Source organism: Falco peregrinus, chromosome Z (assembly GCF_023634155.1).
Source record: "Falco peregrinus isolate bFalPer1 chromosome Z, bFalPer1.pri, whole genome shotgun sequence".
NCBI lineage: Eukaryota > Metazoa > Chordata > Aves > Falconiformes > Falconidae > Falco > Falco peregrinus.
This window is the reverse complement of record NC_073739.1, coordinates 3,717,937-3,726,065: the sequence shown is the minus strand read 5'-3', so window position 1 is coordinate 3,726,065 and position 8,129 is coordinate 3,717,937. Positions and strand designations below refer to the sequence as shown.

At 38.1% G+C, this 8,129-nt stretch overlaps 1 non-coding gene across 1 annotated transcript; it reads right to left on the bottom strand.

Moving 5' to 3' along the window:
• Window positions 1-6,640: 6,640 nt before the first annotated feature.
• LOC114013871 (U1 spliceosomal RNA) lies at window positions 6,641-6,811 on the bottom strand. The gene has a single exon (XR_003557123.2). It is a non-coding gene; the product is annotated as a U1 spliceosomal RNA (small nuclear RNA).
• Between the last annotated feature and the right edge of the window lie 1,318 nt (window positions 6,812-8,129).

Sequence of the window (8,129 nt, the reverse complement as noted above, 5' to 3'; positions counted from 1 at the left end):
TCTCTTGCCTCTGAAAGATGCTTTATAGAGCACCATTATTCTGATTCCTTGTGATCATATATTTTATCACTATATGGATGTGTATGTATGGATGTATAAAAATATTGCGCAAGCCCCTCAAAACAATCAGCAGTTTTGAAAACTATTTAATTCAGAGAGTTCTTAGTTCTTATAGTTCAACAGCTAAATCTCTAATATGAATAACAACAGTAAATAAGGTACTGCTGTGACTGCAGATGTCATTGGATGAAAGCCTGACTACATTTTATAGTTAAGATTAGACTTTATATCATATACTTTCATCTCTCTTTTGTGTTTTTCTAGAGCACAGTATTGTTCTGATGACATTGATATTATTCCTTGTTACATAATGACTCAAAGTGTATATCAAGCAAGTAAACTAGTATCTGATTTACATTCTTATTAACTGAAGTTTGGTTTTCTGAACATAAAAGTTTCAAGCAATCTGGCTTTGTTCTTTCATTCTGTACTAGTAACCATTGAAAAGTAGTCTTTAAAGTCTTGGAACTGAATGAAGCACTGCTACATGACTCATTTCCTTTTGGTGTTCATTTGCAAGGATGGTGATGAGTTAATTTGATGTCAACAGTGGAAAAGCCTTGCTGAGTTTTGCATCCGTGGAATTCCTGACAGGGTTTCTGCTTTGTCCCTGTGCCAAAATAATATCTGCATCTAATTCCCAAATGTACTCATCCAGAGTGAACTTGCAGATTTTCAACAGTGCATGCAAAATTGAATTTTCTTGTCCCAAGGTTAGGACTCTGGTCTGGCTAGGGCCAAGTTCCTGCCGTATGGGAAAGTACAGGAAAATTAGTGTGGGAGTAGAAAGAGGAGCCAGAGACCCTGGCAAGCTGGGGATGTCCATTTCTAGTGCTTCCAGCAGAGCAGCAGCAAAAAGTAGTTGTTTAATAATGTCAGTGATGATGATGATGATGATGATGATGATGATGATGATGATGATGATGATGATGATGATAGTGAAGTAATCCCTCCTGTTTTCATGGACTGTGTGTGTGGCAGATGTTGAGGAGCTGTGCCTCACCTCCAGAGTGCATCATGAACTGATCGTCAGCACATCACCCAACCCCAGATGTATGGACGAGTAGGAGTGGAGATGTGCTGCATCCCTGAGGAGAGAGGCTAGTTCCTGGATCTGTTGCAAGGCCTAGGGTAATTTTTCAACTCTGAATTTTTAGGTGTTTATGACTTGATTTGATTTAACTTCTAGTCCTACAAGAAAAGTAGGCAAAAAGAAGCCAAAGAGATGATGAATGTAACTCCACTGAGGAATAAAAATACACACTACCACTACAAAAAAAAAAACCACCACAAAACAAACAAACAAAAAAACCCCCAGGAAAACAAAAAAAAACCCCAAACACACAAACAAAAACACCAAAACCCCCACACCAAAACCAAAAAAAACCCAAACCACAAAATCCATACCCAATAGTAAAAGCCCAAAGCCCTGCCCAAAACCCGATTCACATATTGCAGGCTAATTTATACATTAAGCGCTGTCTGACTCTGTGTGTGTGTATGTATGTGTGTGGGCAGGCACCTCTGTTAATAGGACGATTAGTCTTGAGAGTAGAATTAGATTTTACTAACTGACCCTTCTCCATGGTGGGAAACTAACTAATTCCACGTTAGATATCTCATGTGTTCTTTGGTTACCATCTGAAACACCAACCAAAACTGCTCTGCAGAAAATTTAGTTGTGGAAAATAGGATGAGGAAAAATCTTGCAATAGCAGAACTGCAGGAATTTTTTTTATTATCGAGGATGATTTTGCTTGATATTATGGAGTAAAAAGACACATACTAACCTACATAAAATAGTATGGTACTCAGTTACAGACCTGTTCAGTATTTTTTTACAGCTTTCTTCATGAGCATTGTCTTTATTGTTTTCTTCTTTTATTCTTTTGGTTTTGTTTGGATTTTTTTGTATTTATGTCAAATGAAAGCAGAAATGAGCTATTATTCCCACAGATGGTAGCTTCCTGCTCATCCCTATCTTTTTAAAACTGTGCACAGTAACTTAAGAACACTGTAACCCAAACTCCAGAACATGCCAAAATATAAGAAAATTAATAACTGAAACCAGGCTTTTGTTGCTGTTTAAACAGTGAAATGAAAATCAGGATTCTTTTATTTCAAATACTTCTTTTTACCTGGGGAAAGAAGGTATTGCCAGTTCATGCAATTGTTTTGGTTATTGTCATATAGATATTTAGGGGGAGGGGATAAGAAAGAGAGGAGATTGAGCTTTCATGATGGCAATGTCCATATTTTGATGTAGATTTTTTGCCTGGCTGGAATGAGAATAGCCAGCAGAAGACTATTTTGTTCAATGATCTGTACTAACTGCAATTTTTTTGCTGAAATTGACCTCCTGGCGTTTTACTTTGTTTCAATAATCAGCTCAGAGGAACACAAAGCCAGAAAGAAATTTTAAAAATGGAATGAATATTGACGGCTGATGGCAAAGCAATCATTTTCTGTGATGACAATATTGCAGGATGCTGACTTGCCATCATCAGAGACTTGGGCTTGCAGTAAATAGGAATCTGGATTTATTCTTAGGATGAAATAAAAACATTTTAATTTTAAAAGTCTGAAACTTTCCTCACAGAACACCTGTTTCTGTATTATAAATCACAGAAATATCCAAAAAAGGAGAGTGCACCCATATATCATTTCAGTTATTCCAAGTACCAGAGAAATGATGCAGGCCCATTCTTAGGTTTTGCTTGCTTGAGACACAGATAAATAATCCACCTTCCCAGAAAGTCAGACAAAACAGACAGATGTTATCATATCAAAATAAAACATTAAAAAAATCTGCATGGGCCTCAGTGAATAAAACATCTACTTTCAAATAATCTTTTGTTTACAGCTTAGAATCAAATTCCAATTAAGTGCTATTTTATAATAAAACAAGAAAAAAATATATGGCACTGAACAATTTTAAATTGCTTCAGAGGCAAGGGCCAGCTAAACCACAAGCATTGTAGGTAAACTACAAAAGAAAAGGTTAATCTCAAATAATATCTTTAGTAATGAATGATGTGTGGTGCAGTTGATATGTTTTGCCTACTTTAGCATGTTAGAATAAGACATATATAAGATCTTTAGACCTATAGGTGCTTAGCAGATACTAGGACACATAGGCTTTGGTGATTTTATTGCTTGGCTTTTGTCCTTTCGCAGGAGCTTTAGAAGAAGCTAATATAGCCTTAAAAGCCTCACCTTCAAGGCTGATGGATGGAAACATTAAATTTCTTGGAAAACAACCCGGTTTGTTTTTTGGGTTTGGGTTGGTTTGTTGTTGGCTTTTGGGTTTGTTTTTTTTTTTCCCCCTCCAAGTATGGCATGCTGATGGAGAAAAAAGAAGCATTTATCACTCTTAAAAGAACATCCTGTTTGATGAGGGGTGAATGTCTTGGCGGAGCACCTAGGATTCAGCTTTGGATCAGCAAGGAAAGTTTCTTGGTTTTATTGTCAGACAGGTGGAGTGTGGGGCCTTTTAACCACAGCAAGCAATGCATAAAATAAAATTGCTTCAGAACAACGAGAAATTACAGTGCTGTTGCTGGAGTGTATTAAGGCTCTTTGCAGTGTCCCCATGTAGTCCAGTGACTGCACTTAGAAAGGTTGTTCACACAAGAAGCTGAACTTTGGAGAAGGACTCGTACCGTATCAGATGCCCCATACTCCAGATCTCAGCACTGGCTTAGACAGATCTTTTTTGCACAGTTATAGTGGAAAACATTCATCTAATAAACACGATTGGTTAAAAGGCAGAACTTAAGTATCCACTACCGTATATCTTCTTGTTCCTCTTACAGTGTTTTGTGTTTAAAGATTTGTTAGTTTGCAATTTTATACCACACATCACTTAGTGCTACGAAGCTGATGAGGGGACTGGAGCATCTCCCTGATGAGGACAGGCTGAGGGAGCTGGGCCTGTTTATCCTGGGGAAGAGGAGGCTGAGAGGGGATCCTAGCGACCTGTACCAATATCTTAAGGGCGTGTGAGTGCCTAGAGGATGGGGCCAGGCTCTTTTCAGTGGTGTCCAGTGACAGGGCAAGGGGCAACGGGCACAAACTGCAGCCCAGGCAGTTCCACCTGAATAAGAGGAAGAACTTTGCCTTGGCGGTGGCAGAGCGCTGGCACAGGCTGCCCAGAGAGGCCGTGCAGGCTCCTTCTCTGGGACATTCCAACCTGCCTGGATGCGATCCTGTGCAACCTGCTGTAGGTGACCTGCTTCAGCAGGGGGTTGGACTGGGTGATCTCCAGAGGTGCTTCCCAAACCTCTCTGCAATTCTGTGATTCTGCAATTCACACTCACAACTGGCATGCTTCTCTTATGTCTCCCACTCCCTAAAGTTTAATTTAGATTTATTTTAAAAACAGGTCCATCACTAAATCCCATTGTGATCACCAGAAAGGTTGGTATATGCTGATGCTCTGAATGTTCAGGCCATGAAAGCAAGAGTCCATGTTGGTCCAGTACAAGTATGTGGCAAAACCAAAAGTTTATCATGGCATTTTGAACCTCAGAAATGACCAACTATGGACATATTGTGTTATGTTTAATATCATAACTGGGATACTCATAGTTGTGAGGGTACCAAATAAAAGAGCTATAAAAAACAACGGTTTGGTTATATATGTCTTTTTATGAATAGCTGGAACAAGGACCTGTAACATAGCTGTGGTGTGAATATGCGAGACCTCACATTGCTGGTGACTATGGAAGATTAAATTAATTGTTCTGTATTGCTGCCTGATATGAGTTTGGCTGTACCTGCTTCAGACCTGAGACTCTCTGGCATCCATATCCTATATAAATGTCCCTGAGGTAATCATCTGCTTTGGATAACCCTCCATGAGCTGCGGGTATGAAGTAACTTTCAGCGTTTTGGGACAGATCATTTTTGCTCTTATGCATACTGTGCAAAAATAGAGAAAGAATAGAAAATCTCTCATTTTCCTCTTATCTCAGTGAGAACTAATGTGTCCTCATCCATTTCAAATAACTCAAATGCAGTTGAAAACAGTTACAGAAGAAGCTGTAAGAATTAGTATGGAATGAGGCAAGCTAAAGGCAAATTTTAGGGATTGATATATTCTGCCAAATCAGTTTACAGATAGTAACTATGACCTTTCTAAACAAAGAAACAACAACAACAACAAAAAAGATGGGAGCGAGGAGGTTACACTATAAGTGAAGGACGAAGAGAAGGAAAAAGTTGGTTAGGAGGTCAGTACTGGGGCTTGTACATCTGGGTGACTGAAACTTTTAAGCCATCCTACACATCTGACGACACAAATCTTTCCAGCAGGCCTATAAATGGCAGTCTCCAAATTCATGTCTCCACTCCGTAAAGATAGTTCACCTATAAAAGAACATGGACAAGTCAACAGACTGATGAGTACATAATTTCCCTGTGAGGTTTGCTTTAGAAAGACAGGCAGCAAGATTCAGGGATGAGAAAAAGAAAGAGCTTTTAGCTACTTTGAGTTTCTGGGAGAGGAAAGTAAAGTAGGAAAAACTTGGGTGTAGAGGTGTATGAGAAAAATAGCTGTCAAGCTTCACTGCTGTTTAACAGCACACAGAGAGTTGAGGCCATCTTTTATGCCATCAAAGCTTTCATCAAGGCAACTGGCCAAATTAGAAACCAGTTAGTATGGTAAGGACACAATGGGTTAATTGTCTGCTATGCTGCACACCCATTTACAATCCAGTCATCAGATTCCCTTGTTTTTTCTTTAATTTCATTATGACTATCTGGACTGGGTTCACTGCTAGACATTTGAAGGATGATAAATGGTTTAGATAACTCCTTTATCTCTCCTTGCAAATACTAAGGGATGAACCAAACACATAGTTGACCCACACTTACCCCCCCCCGAAAAAAAAAAAGAAAATATTTAAAATATCATTTTCTGACAGTAGTGTAGTATAATGAAAACAATAAAAAATATCTTATATTGTGCAAAGAAGGGAAAGAAGAGTCAAGAAGGAAAGTAATTTATGTGTGTATACATATGTGTATGTGCATGTATGTGTCTGTTCAGAAATGTTGTTCCTATTTGACTCCCTCCAACATCAGCTGCCAACGTTAAGTACTCCAAGTTCTTCTGGACTTGAATGATGCTTTGTTCATGTTTCCAATAAGAAGACATTAAAATCTTATAACTCAGAAGCAGATCATTTTTTTTTTTTTGTGGTTATTTTTCCTTTCAGTCTACTGTTAAAGACCACTCATTGGCTTGATACAGGTTGAACTCTTACCATTTAGCAAAATGGGTAACAATGAGTTTGTAAGTCAGTTTAAAATGTTGTGGTCCTGGCTTTGAAACAATAGCCAAAATACCAAAGAACTAAACATGTGGGATGAAATTTTACTTTAAGCATTTGCAAGACTGTCTGAAGCTCTTTGCTCTAGCAAATGGGCTTTATAGTACAGCTGAAGCATGATCAGCTGAATTTGTTGTAACAGCTTGTCATGGTTTAACCCCAACCAGCAACTAAGTACTATGCTCTAAGCAACTGTGCTAACCGGCCAGGTTATATGTATATATGTATATATAACGTAAATAGTTGAGGGGAGAGCATGAACGCGGTCCCCCAATACCACAGTATCCCCAATATGCAGTTGAGTTTCCCACATTTGGGGAAATCTCAGGGGTTAGCACATCTGGAGTGCGGGGGATGAGCCTTGCCCACAGAACACCATCAGCCTGATCATGGTGTCCCTCCTACCAGGGAAAATTTTTACCCTGATGCTTACCATTTCTCACTTCAAGGCACTATTTGTGTGAGGGATAGTGTTAAGAAGCATGTTAGGAAAAGAAGTATTAAGAGAATATGCTGCTCTGTGTGACTCATGTCTCATGACCACCTTTTACTGACACCAGAGTTATTTGGTACCTATACGTTACCTTGTGAGTGTATTATTTTCTGTGAAAGTTTGATTCTGCTGTCATCACTCAGGCAGTACTCACCCCATGTCATGCAGAAATCTGATAATAAGTGCATGCAGTATATATGCTACATATCTTGTTAATTCAAGCATAGAGGCAGATATTCAAACAGCTCTTATTTTGCTCAAGTCAGTTGATACAAACTGCAGTGATTTCAGTGCATACTCAATAGCTGGTTTTACAGATAATGATTATTATAATAATTGCATGCACAACATATGCAGTACTACAGTATTCACACAGTAGATTTCAAAGCATTATATGACTTTATATTCCAATATAGAATGCAGAACTAGGGACATGAGGTATTAAACCTTTAATCAAAAAATAGGTACCTTTCTTGATGACATTCAATTCAAAACATAAATACAAACCGCAGCATTTCACAAACAAGACATTTTATCAAGTATGATCACGTCTAAACTAATTATGCTGAACACCCTAATTGTCACTAGAGCTTTCTAAATCTTTTAATTTTGTTCAAATTCTATTTCCAGTAAGATGTGATGCTTTTGCTTTGTTTTTGCTAAACCTTTTTACAGTTTATACATGTGGAAACATTCACAACAATGAAACTGCATAGACATTCACTAAGCATAGCATAAGCTTGTTTGGAAACAGTCTAAGTAACCACTTAGTAAGTAACCACAGTTAGCTGTATGCACAGTAGTCCTTATTTTAACAAGTATTATTCATCATAAACTACGGCAGAGAAAGCTACCATTAAGCACATGAACAGAAGTTGGTAAACTCTTGCAGGGTGTAACAGAACATGCAGATTAAAAAGATAAGGGCAGTCATGATGTGAAAAAGAAGCCACATTGCTAAGTCATTTAACTAATTTGGAGTCAATATGGACATTTAAATTTGAGTAATTATGATACTGCAATTGCTACTTTAAAAGAAGCTAAGTGACCTAAGATTTCAGTAATCCTACTGTTTTTTGGTCTAATGACTATTCTGTCTTAGCAAAAGATGCAAATGTAAATAACATAGTGTAATCAGTAGGTTTATGTCTGGAATAAAACACAATATGACCACCTGGTACAAGCAGGGGTACAGGAATCTTCTACCTGGGATGCAATACAAGAAATTGTATCGTGTTGGG